General features: G+C 41.0%; 1 long non-coding RNA gene across 1 annotated transcript; it reads right to left on the bottom strand.

The window, feature by feature from the left end:
* Nucleotides 1-747: 747 nt before the first annotated feature.
* On the bottom strand, nt 748-2195 carry LOC115163944 (uncharacterized). The gene is made up of 2 exons (XR_003869834.1): nt 1821-2195; nt 748-1518 (listed from the first exon to the last, which is right to left on the bottom strand). It is a non-coding gene; the product is annotated as an uncharacterized LOC115163944 (long non-coding RNA).
* Nucleotides 2196-13064: the final 10869 nt, after the last annotated feature.

Genomic DNA, 13064 nt, shown 5'->3' on the forward strand with positions numbered 1-13064 from the left:
CAAATACACAGATTTGTGAACAGCCATCCACAACAACCACAATCCGTAAGGCGCAAATAGCTAAATGAGAGAGCAGCAGTGTGATTCACATCAATGTGCTATGTACACAGTAGATATCAATAATAAGTGATATCCGTATCACCGTAGATTACAACACTGCTGTCATCCTTACCTCCAAGCATTTATTCACGTTGGATAATCTTTGGATGCCATCAGCATTGGAAGACATAGCTTGGACTGTAGCCTACAAAAGCCTATTCCTGATTTTTTTTCCCACAATCCATCAAACACATTTGGTGTGTCATCATAGTTGTCTCTGACTTGTGGTCAGACTCGCTCAGGTGGAACAAACTTAAACTTGCACTTTTTTTCAATGCTGATTTTGAATGTCATTGAAAAAACAGAAGTGTCAAAGATTTTTTCCATATTATTATGCATTTGGGAATGCTGTATTCACTTCCAATCCTAAGCGTAGTGGCTTCAAGAAAACAGAGTTTACAAATAATCTTGCAAAATGTGTGCACTCCTGTCATTTAAGGTTAACATTCAAGAATGTTTTCTACTTTTGTAACAAATGCATGTAGAATATTTTGCCAACAAAAATAATCGAGGTTCATTAAGAAAACAGCCTTAAAAACAATCTTTCAGGACTTGTGCATGACTTCTGTCATTTCAAGTTTTAAAATTCTAAGTGCAACAATTAAACTGCTTAAACACATTTATAAAAATGCAATAAAATAGACATTGGAACCTACAAAAAGTTTATTGGCCCATAATAACAACAAAGTTTACAAATAATCCAGCAAGATGTGTGCATGACTGCAACAATATGCATTTTCTAAACACTGAATTATTACAATCTACACATGTGCATTGAAAAAATAAACCGGAAATAGTGAAAAATTACTGTAATGTTGCTTGCACAATCTTTTTGCCATGTTGATAAAATGTCTAAAATATTTGTAAATACAAATGCTACATTTTAAGGAGGCGATAACCATTAATGGTGTATTTATTCTATTTAACATGTGTTCAAAAACACTGCTCTGTGTCTGCTCCACCCAAACACAAACATAGGAGACTTTTCAACCTAGGAGACTTTTCAACCTATGAGACAACAATCTTAGTCTCAGTCCATTGAGCAAAATAAATGAAATAGTTTTTATTTTTATGAGAGATATGGACAAATACCAGGCTTCTATCAGTCTTCAAGCTTAGTCACTCCAGAAGCTTGTTTTTTTTTAGGAATTGTGCCTTGGACAACAACCTCTGCCCATCCAGATTCAGAAGAATATTCTGCAGGACTTCAAAAGTGCCTTTGAGCTCTTGTGGGTAGCTTAGGTTCAAACAGTATATCAGTCCAAATAACAGAGCACAAGCCACCGCAATGTTCCCCAAACCACTGAGGACCTCCAATCAGGACACCGATGTCTTCTGGTCATCTCCAGGCTCCTTCTGTGTGAAATACACTCCCATCACAGTTTGCTCCATGGAAGTGTTGTACTCGAGGTCTGTGTTCTGTGGAGTAAAATATGACACATTTCTGAGTCTAGACCAAGTGTGGCAAGAGACTGGAGGCAAGACAAAGTTAAATATGTGGATTGCTAATCATAAAATTGTTAATTGTAAAACAAACATTTGAAATTTTAGGAAGAAAAGTACAATTTAAGTCATACAGTTGGAGATGTACAGAAGTAATACAGATGCACACATTACAAAAATAGTACAAAGTGAAATCTTAGGTTGGACATCCTAGTGAGCACTGAAAGCATTCATTGGAGCACTAGGGAAGGAAGTAACACCTAGTGTATGTAACTCACCATATATTCCTTCACAACTTTCTCATGGTCTTCGTTCAGGTAGGTGCACAGGGACTTGAGGATGCATGCTCGTTTTGTATGTATGGTGTCATCCTGAGGAAAAAACGAAATCCATTCTGACAATATTCAGCATTTTAGGCAGCAGTTTGAAAAAAGAACTCTGCAGTCTTAATAGCAAACTGCAATTTTTGCAAACGTTTCTACCATGGTTATTGTGTCTTAGACAATACTTAGGTCTCAGGAGCCCAAAAGGCAAGTACTCAACAACTATACAAGATCTCAACCAAATCAGACACGAAATGAGGCAACCACACACACACGGTGACTTTTCATTCTGACCAAAAAGTTCACCATGTGATTTTACCAATTACTTCCTCTATTTTATTTTACTAGGCAAGTCAGTTAAGAACAAATTCATATTTACAATGACGGCCTACCAAAAGGCCTCCTGCGGGGACAGGGGCCTGGGATTAAAATAAATTAATAAAAACAATATAAATATAGGACAAAACACATCACAACAAGAGAGACAACAACACTACATACAGAGAGACCTAAGACAACAACATAGCAAGGCAGCTATGTGTGTGCACACTGGGGGCATACATAAAACCTGAGCACATATAGGACATGCACCTCTTTCTCAGTGAACAGAGCTGGCCATCTGGTTTTGAAGTCTGCACCATGGGCTGTCCTTGAAGAACTTCTTGCCTTATGAGAAAGTATTCTCCATTTTCACTGTCATTATATGGTCATTGTTCTCTTCTTAATCTCTGAAAGCAGTGCAATTCTCTCCTTTTCCAGACCCTCAGTGGTTTCTCCTTTTGGACGCTGCGGACAGTAATTTACTTTTGTCCTTTGAACATTCAACGCTGGCAGACAATTGTCTTGGGCCTTGTTCTTTAGTGAATTTATTGTCACCCCAGCACATCCCAGGCCTCTTAGTTTGGTCCGGAAATTGGCCATTTTATACTTAAGGCTAATATTCCACCCGTAACAGCCATTGAAGGATTCCTGCTTCCTCAGACAATAATGCTTTTTCACAAGAGCTTCTGCAACATCATCCAGATCATTGTTAGTTGGGTAGGCTTTGAATTTAATAATTTCTTCTGCCAGTCATTCCAAAATGTCAGATTTCAGTTTCGGTGAGGGGCTCAAATGAGTTCCACTAGCACTGCAGTCAGCACTTGCCTTTTCAAGTAGCAGTTCAGCCTCATAGCTGAAATGAGGGACTGTGAAGACACTTGGCCAAACCCAGTGCCTTGTAGATGGCGATGAACCTGAAGATGAAGCTGGCTCTGTATTATCCGTGTCAACCAAGGAGATTGATATGTTGGGTCTTGGACTGCTAGAGGTTGACGTGTCATTGCATCATCTTCTGTATAACTTTACAAGTAGACCACTTTTATAGTTCCGTTGTCATACAGTGACAGCGCTTTGTCACCAACAGGTTTATGAACTTATTTCCAAAATCAGCATCTTGATATTAAAGCCGAAAATCTTGCTGCAATCCAAAACTCGTCTTTATTGTCTGGCACAATTCCTCTATAGAGTCCGGTATTCCTGCTGGCAGAATTAGCTTCCTGGCATCATCTTCACCAAGGATGATCCTCAGTCTTATGGGCTGGGTCATTGTGTAGACAAACCAAAAAACATAACACTGGTTGAATATTTCACAAACTCAGAGGCACTTATAATAATTTATAAATTAGACAACTATATATATATATATGTGGGTGTATGTGTATACATGGTCTAATGTACATCTGTTTGATACTTTGTTTTTCTAGTATAATTTACAGTAGATTCCTTTTAGTGATGACATATTTTTTATATCAAAACTAGGATCTTATGTGATATGTACTACTCCGCTTTACAGGTATTCTAATTTAACCTTTATTTTCCACAAAATTATAAGCTTCCTGCCACTAACAAGTGAAATCTGAACACGTCACCTTGGGCTCTAGGAAATTGTGATTGGACAAGGACAAATGGAAAATTGCATTTTTCACTATTGTCTTAAATGTTTTAAGTTAATGACTGATTATTTTTTAATTAATCAATACATTAATTAATCATTCAAATAATAAGTTGTAGCCCTTCTGCGAGCATGATTTTACGACTTACTTTGCCATGTGATGTGGGGGGAAAATACTTACAGGGAAAATGGGAGTAATGTTTGTAAGTTAGTGTGTCTCTTCGGAGTAACCAGACGCAGGCCTCCCACTGAATAGGCAGCTAACGGCTAGTCGTCAAGTAGTTCCGTGGTCAATCAGAGCCACCTCTCACATGTGACATGTCAAGTTCAAAAGATCTCTATACCAAGCGGATAACTTTTTCAAAATAAAATGTGTCTTGCCTTGCAAAATACAAATCTGCAGAATTTTGGCAAACCCGGGTAGACCAAATAATTGCCCATGGACAACAATCATTCCTTTGTTGCAGTTCATACCATTGTATGACACACTTTGTAAAATGGACATCTGTCTCATCTGGTAATCTTTGCTTAATAGCAATTGCAATGTCACTTTGCAAAACATCAGTTGGTACTGATGAGAAACTAGTTACCACCAAAGGTGTCCTATGGTCAGAAGAGTACAAGTCAGAGGCTATCAAGAGCTGATGTTTTCTGGCAGGTGTGAGAGGTATGTTTTTAAAACAGTTGGTATGATGAGCAGTCTGTTTAAAGAAACTGTTTTGCCTCAAATCTCATTGTCTATGTATGGACAAGAGGCCCAAAGAGGCGAATCATAACAGGGTAGTGCTCCAAATAATGATGTTTAGCGAGAAGACTGTTGTTTGGGAAAAGCTCTTGGTATCTCTGAGTCGATTTCATATCTTGAGTGCAAAGTCAGTGAACATCGCCAGAGTGGACAAGGGCTACGACAAGCTCCAATATGAGATCCAAAACATGCCATTTAGGTTCATCCTCTGGAACAAGTGGACCAATAATCAGAGGCAACAATCGAAGCAGAGACCAATTTTCATGTGCATTTCCACCAATGTTTTCTTTTTACTGAGAAAGTCTGTGGTATTGCGTGAGGCCGATTTGTTTTATCTCCCCATTTGTACTCAAACTTTTGGATCAAGTTGTTACGTTTTTCTAAGGTTGAAATACTTTTTAGAGATAAAAAGAAAAACAATGAGCAAGCTCCACCGGTATTATGCCCTCAAATAGATAATGTGCTGCATCTGGAGGGTAGCCTGCAGTGACATGAAAATGGGTAAGAATCTTACTCAATATACAATCCTGTTTAACTCCACAGCACACACGTGCTGTTTCCAGTGCACACTTCATATGGGCTTCATGAAGTTCCGCGTTCTATGCTCAAAAACACGTGCAGTCAATGACTGAATTTCTGATTTCTTAGCTGTGTAGAATCTACAGATGTATTCACCAGAAAAACGTTATACATAACCTGCCAGCCCATGGGCTCCTAGGTTGTCAGCTATTACGCAATTCACAGTGCCTTTGATAAACTTATTCAACTGACTGATGAACACACCATGTTGCTCCAAAATTACCAGATGTTTCACAAGTGGATTCAACACTTTTTCAAACCCAAATGTCCTCAAAATCTTCACTTTAACAAAGAACAGCCAAATAAATGGATAAGAGAGCAGAATGAGAGCCAGGAGACAAATTGTCCAAGACCCAATATATACCACAAAGCTTATGCCTTTTGCGTGAGGTCCTAAGAGGATTACAAACCTCAAAATCGTCAATATGAAGTTATGAAAATTCAACAGCTAGAAAGCTATTTGTTTTATAATGCTCACCATCTTGAAAAGACCTGTAAACCTGCTGATCACCATGCAAATCCTCTCTATTTTCTTGAGCTATTTGTTCTTCAATCACTTTGCTGGATAATTTATTGTGACGCAGTATTTCCTGCAATAACTGTAATAAAGGGATGTACTGAAATTACCTACTTTGGTCTACAGATAAAAAAATACTCAATAGGCTCTACAACCCTAACATTTTGCTTGTAGTATTGTTTTCTTTTATAAGAAGTAGCAAGAGGGCCACACTTTCCCAAAATGTTTGCCACAGGGTTAGAAACACACACACAGAATTGGCAAGTTCTTCAATAACAGCCTGACCAATATGGAGGTTATGGCTTTTGAAAATGTCTAACTGTACGCTTTGTGACAGGCGCACAAGCTGAACTTAACAAAAAATGCAACTCTTCCAATAACTCATCTACTCTTTTTGCTGGAATATGAAATATGTTCCAATTTCAACAATATTACTGCTATTTTCTGCTCAATTAGTTCTGGCAGATTTTCAACAGCACCGTCAAAAATTTCTGTCACTGACTCAGTTTCAACTTCACCATATGATACATCAGCAGAACATACAGCCCTCACAATATCAGAGGTATCTGACACTTGCACCGGGTCCACAAATGCAACTACACTGGCTTTTAAATCTTTGTGTGTGCGGATGATGGTTCCTCTTTTTGTGTGTCTAAAATGTACTTATACAACTACCATTTTTGCCAAAGCACAGATGCTGAAAACATTTGTTTGCCTCGCTACAGACATCTATATTGGTAATCTAATACTAGTAAAGGCCCACTGCACTACTTTTGAAAAAGCATTCTGTTTTTCAGGGGGGTGCTGCAGCACCCTCAGCACCCCTACTTCCCACGGCTATAGAAGTAATCTAGTACAGTTACTGATGCCTCAGTGAAGGTTACTAGTGTAGAATATCTACTGTACCTTACACTGCTGCCTCTGAGGAAGGCAATGTTATAGAATAGAATATACTTTATTTTTGTTGCCTCAGAGGAAGATTCATTAGGAGAGGAGTAATGCAATTGTTTTCTGCCTCAGAGGAAGTTATGGCAGAAGGAGTTGATACTGTTGGCTTTACTGCCTCAGCAGGGATAATGTTTGAAGAGAGTAAGGGCCTTTTTCTTTTTCTGCCTGCATGGAGGATACTATGACAGAAAGGCATCTGGGCCATTAGCTCATGCTAGCTAAACAATGCAATTAATAGTCTGATTCAATTCGCAATTTACAGATATATAGTTACCCTTTTCTTGCTTAAAACTTCTTCAGCCTACCATCCCGTTAGCGGGATCATTTTCCAGCGAAAACTCCTAGCGACATTAGCATAACGAAATTCAATATTTTTTTTTTTTCAAATATAGGGCTGTCTCATATCGTTTTATAGATACACCTCTCTTGAATCGACCCTCGTTGTCCGATTTCAAAAAGGTTTTACAGGAAAAGCACAATATTAGATTATGTTAGAGGAGTACATTGTAAAAGTCGCATCATATGAATTTTCCGAGCAAGCACACCCATCACATATAACCAAAAAACAGCTAAATGCAGCACTAACCTTTTACAAACTTCATCAGATGACACACCTAGGACATCATGTTACACACAGCATGCAATCTTTTGTTCAATAAAGGTCATATTTCTATATAAAAACAGCATTTTACATCGGCACCTGAGGTTGACTAACTATTTTCCCATATAATGCGTCCCGGGAAACAGTGCTACAATTTTATAAATTACTATTCGAAAACGATTTTTTTAATATATATTGTCAATCTAAGATTTATAGATGAATATCTCTTGAAAACACCTGTCAAAACAGATTTTAAATTAACTTTACAGGGTAATCACACTTTGAGATCAAATAGAATGCGATACCCAGAAATTGAGCTCGAAAACCTAGCTCGGCGCCATCTTTGAACATTTGAGCAAGTAACATCTGATATTGTATAATATCGCCAATAATCCCTCACCTTTAGTTGTCTTCATCAGAAAACACTTCCCGATGTCCCAGGTCCATGACAAATGTATTTTCGGTCGAAAAAGTCCATGCTTTATGTTCCATTAGCTTCCTGTCGTTAGCGCGTCCTAAGGCTGTAATCAAATGTTGTTCCGTGCGCGGCACCTGTCTAACGCAAAATGACTGTTTACGGTTAGTTAGGTTCGTTCAAACATGTCAAACGTTGTATAAAATAATCGTCAGGGCCTGTTTCAACAAGAGAGCCAATCAGATTCGAGTGGGACGATGTCATTGTGTTTCAAAAGGCTTCCAAAGGTGGGGGCAGACACGGCCGCCGACGTCACAATGCTCATGGCCCTACTACTCTGACCAATTGCCACATCGTCTCTTTCACTGAGTTTCTACCGCAGAACCCTCAAAACACTTTGTAAAGACTGGGGACATCTAGTGGAAGCACTGGAAAGTGCTCAATTTTCATTTTTTTACGTTGTGATTTATAGGTAAGGCTGTGAAGTCGAGTCCACAATTCAGATTTCCACTTCCTGGTTCAATCGGTCTCGGGGTTTTGACTGCCATACGAGTTCTGTTATACTCACAGACACCATTCAAACAGTTTTAGAAAATTTAGGGTGTTTTCTATCCATATAAAATAAGTATATGCATGTCTTAGCTTCTGACTTTGATTAGTAGGCCGTTGAAAATGGGAACGATTTTTTTCCAAAATGCGCTGTGGCGCCCCCTATCCTAGGGTAAATCCAACAGGTTAACAGATCTTTGTTAAACGTGGATTCCCGATTTCGCTAGTGCAGCTAGCAAAATGTTTGTTAAATGCAATGGCTAAAACAGTTTAGCTAACTCATACTAGGAGCTTAGATTTCAAACGGGTTGGATGCTCTGAGAGGACATTTGATCAGTCCATTATTGTGAGTGAGAAATGTATTGTGATTTATTGAATGATTTTGTTGTAGATAGCTATATTTCTTTTTTGAAAGTTATTTCTATGCTAATCTCACAAATAAAGTAGTGTTCATTTTTATATTTTGTTCACTAAATAACAAGATCTCAAGCTAGCTGGTGGTGGTTAAGATAGCTAGCTAACTTAATTTCAATAGCCTTGTTAGCTAGATAACTTGCTGGCTGCTATCAGCTAAAATAATTGTTGCTGTAACGAATATGCAGGTAGTCAGGAAGCAGGTTCAGAAGGTGAGTTTGATAATAAACTAAGAATATACAAAACATGAGAAGCGTACTGAACGTAACCAAAACCAATACTGCCTGAAGACAGACTTACATGAAGGGAGAGTAATCAGGGTGGTGATGAAGTCCAGGTGTGCTTAACGATGGGGAACAAGTGTGCGCAATGTGGGTTGCCAGGACCAGTGGTTAGAAGTCTGTCGACGTCGAGTGCCGGAAGGAGCATGAGTAGGCGGGACAGTACCACCCCCCAACATGTGGCTCCAGCCGCAGTATGACGCCAGCCAGGAAGAGTGTCCCAAGGTCGAGGAGCGGGCCGGTCCAGATGGCGGAGATAGAAATCCCGGATGATGTTGGGGTCCAGCATGTCCGCCACCAGGATGCCAGAGAGCTCATCAGGACCATACCCCTCCCAGTCCACCAGGCACTGAAGCCAACCCCCACGACGTCGGGAGTCCAGGAGGCACCTAAAAGCATAGTGGGGTCCCCTCGAAGTCCTGTGGAGGCGGAGGGGTGTCGCGGGGATGGCATCAGCCAGGGGACCAGGAACCACCGGCCTGAGGAGGAAAGGACCTTGAAGGGCCCCACAAACTGGGGGCTCAGCTTCCGGCAGGCCAGGTGGAGCAGGGGGTTCCTGGTGGAGAGCCAGACACGATCACAAGATGGAACACAGGAGACTCAATGCGGTGGTGGTTAGCCTGCTCCTTCTGACGGAGGACACCGGAACCTCTTGCCTACTGCAGGGGCCTCGGTCTGGCTCGGAGTCCACAGAGCCAGCTGATATCCCAGGACACACTGGAAGGGAGTCAGCCCGGTGCAGGAGTGACGAAGTGAGTTTTGGACGTATTCAGCCCAGAGAAGGAACCGGGCCCACTCCCCCTGCCGGTCCTGGCAGTGACTGCTTAGAAACCTCCCCAGCTCCTGGTTAGTCCTCTTCACCTACCCGGTACCCGGATGTGAGGCTGATCGTGGCCCCCAGCTTCTCCTTAAAGGCTTTCCAGACCCGAGATGTGAATTGGGGACCACGGTCAAAAACGATGTCCTCTGGAAGGCCATAGAGCCGGAAGACCTGATGGAATACGGCCTCAGCAACCTGGAGAGCGGTAGGTCGACCAGGGAGAGGGATAAAACGGCAGGATTTGGGGAATATGTCAAAAACAACCAGAATAGTGGTAAAACCATCAAAAAGGGGAAGATCTGTTGCAAAGTCTATGGACAGATGTGACCAAGGCCGCTGAGGCATGAGAAGGGGAAGTAGTTTCCCTGCTGGAGCGTGCTGGGGAGATTTGGATTGAGTACATACTGAACATAAGTTGACATAGTGGGTGAGGTCCTGCTCCAAAGTGGGCCCCAAGTTTTTATTGGAAAGGGATTGGATGGTGCGGGTGATACCTGGGTATCCAGCGGCAAGGGATGTGTGTGCCCAGGTCAACAGCGGATCTCTTACCCAGTGAGGACGTAGATGAAGATGTCCACATCTATGTCCCAAAACACTGGGCCAACGATACGGGAGGACCGATTGATGAGCTGGAGGATACTCACAGGGCCCTCCACCGACGTAGAACCATAGTGTGTGGGAAAGCAGGTCCTCCTTCATCCTAGTCCTCAGGTGGTGATTCTCATCTTTGACTAGGAGATGATGGGGTTATGAAGTTGGAGCCATGGGAGGCCGAGGATGACTTTGTGTACGGTGCGCTGATGAGGAAGGGAAGGCTTTCTTGGTGCATTCCCTTCCTCAATGTGGGTTGCCAGGACCGGTGGTTAGTAGACCGGCGATGTCGAGCGCTGGAGGGAGGGAGGGAGCAGGAGCAGGCGTGACAGTTGCTGTATTCCGATTCATCAATCTATATCTTCTTCGTGTGTTTTTCCAGCAGACTAGATGCTTTGTTGCGTATTGCTGTCTTTCACAGTTCGGAAAGAGTATTGCACATTTGCTCACAAAGGGAAATGGAGAAAAAAGGACATTGCACCACCATCTAACCCTATGTGCCCTACTGCCCATTCATAACCCTTGACTTATTCCACATTTTGTTGTGTTACAGCCTGAATTAAAGATTTCTTCAATATTTATCTCACCCATCTACACACAATACCCCATAATGACATTGAAAACATGTTTGGACATTTTTCCAAATGTATTGAAAATGAAATACAAATCTCATTTACATAAGTATTCAAACCCTTGAGTGAATGCTTTGTTGAAGCACCTTTGGCGGCGATTACAGTTTTGAGTCGTCTTGGGTATGTCTGTATCAGCTTTGAACATCTAAATATGGGGATTTTCTCCCATTCTTCATTACAGATTTTCTCAAGCTCTGTTAAGTTAGATATGGAGCGGTGGTGAACAGCCATCTTCAAGTCTTTCCACAGATTTTCAACGGGATTCAAGTCTGGGCTTTGGCTGGTCCACTCAAGGACTTCCATATTCCTGTTCTGAAACCATTCCAGCGCTGCTTTGGCTGTATGCTTGGGACAATTGTCCTGTTGGGTCATAAATCTTTGCCACCAGCCTCTGAAGCAGGTTATCAGGATTTGCCTGTATTTGGCTCCATTAATTTTTCTTCCATCCTAATCAGTCTCCCTCACTAGCTTTAAGCACCAGCTGTCAGAGCAGCTCACAGATCACTGCACATAGCTCATCTGTAATTCGCCCATCCAATCTACCTCATCCCCATACTGTATTTATTTATTTATTTATTTATTTATCTTGCTCCTTTGCACCCCAGTATCTCCACTTGCACATTCATCTTCTTTACATCCTACCATTCCAGTGTTTAATTGCTATATTGTAATTACTTCGCCACCATGGCCTATTTATTGCCTTACCTCTCTTATCCTACCTCATTTGCACATGCGGTATATAGATTTTTCTACTGTATTTTTGATTGTATGTTTGTTTATTCCATGTGTAACTATTCCATGTGTAACTCTTATGTGGACACTTTTATATGCTAGCTTGAAAAATGGGTGTCTGATTATTTCTGGCTGGGCACTCTCCTGACATAATCTAATGTTTTGCTTTCGTTGTAAAGCCTTTTTGAAATCGGACAGTGTGGTTAGATTAACGAGAGTCTTGTCTTTAAATAGCTGTAAAATAGTCATATGTTTGAGAAATTGAAGTAATAGTATTTCAAACGTTTTAAAAATCGCGCCACAGGATTCAACTGGCTGTTACGTAGGTGGGACGAATTCGTCCCGCCGGTCCCATAGAGGTTAATCTAACCACATTGTCCGATTTCAAAAAGGCTTTACAGCGAAAGCAAAACATTAGATTATGTCAGGAGAGTACCCTGGCAAAAATAATCACACAGCCATTTTCAAAGCAAGCATATATGTCACAAAAACCAAAACCACAGCTAAATGCAGCACTAACCTTTGATGATCTTCATCAGATGACACTCCTAGGACATCATGTTATACAATATATGCATGTTTTGTTCAATCAAGTTCATATTTATATCAAAAAACAGCTTTTTACATTAGCAAACTTCCGGTGAATTTACTAAATTACTCACGGTAAACGTTGACAAAAAACATAACAATTATTTTAAGAATTATAGATACAGAACTCCTTTATGCAATCGCGGTGTCAGATTTTAAAATAGCTTTTCGGCGAAAGCACATTTTGCAATAATCTGAGTACATAGCCCGGCCATCATGGCTAGCTAATTTGACACCCACCAAGTTTGGCCCTCACCAAACTCAGATTTACTATAAGAAAAATTGGATTACCTTTGCTGTTCTTCGTCAGAATGCACTCCCAGTACTTCTACTTCAACAACAAATGTTGTTTTGTTCCAAATAATCCATAGTTATATTAAAATACCTCCGTGTTGTTCGTGCGTTCAAGTCACTATCCGAAGGGTGACGCGCCGGCGCATTTTGTGACAAAAAAATTCTAAATATTCCATTACTGTACTTCGAAGCATGTCAAACGCTGTTTAGAATCCATTTTTATGCTATTTTTCTCGTACAATAGCGATAATATTCCAACCGGGTGACGTTGTATTCATTCAAAGACTGAAAGAAAAAAATTGAGTCGTCTCGTGGACGCGCATCTCCAGTGTCATTGTTCCCTGCCCGACCACTCACAAAAACTCCTGCTGTTTTTCGCCCAGAGACTGCAGAGACGTCATTTCACTTTCTGGCGCCTTCTGAGAGCCAATGGAAGCCTTAGAAAATGTCACGTTACAGCAGAGATGCTGTATTTTCGATAGAGATGCCACAGAAGGAGAACAAATTGTCAGACAGGGCACTTCCTGTATGGAATCTTCTCAGGTTTTGGCCTGCCATAT

This window comes from Salmo trutta, chromosome 26 (genome assembly GCF_901001165.1).
Source record: "Salmo trutta chromosome 26, fSalTru1.1, whole genome shotgun sequence".
In the NCBI taxonomy this organism is placed as follows: domain Eukaryota; kingdom Metazoa; phylum Chordata; class Actinopteri; order Salmoniformes; family Salmonidae; genus Salmo; species Salmo trutta.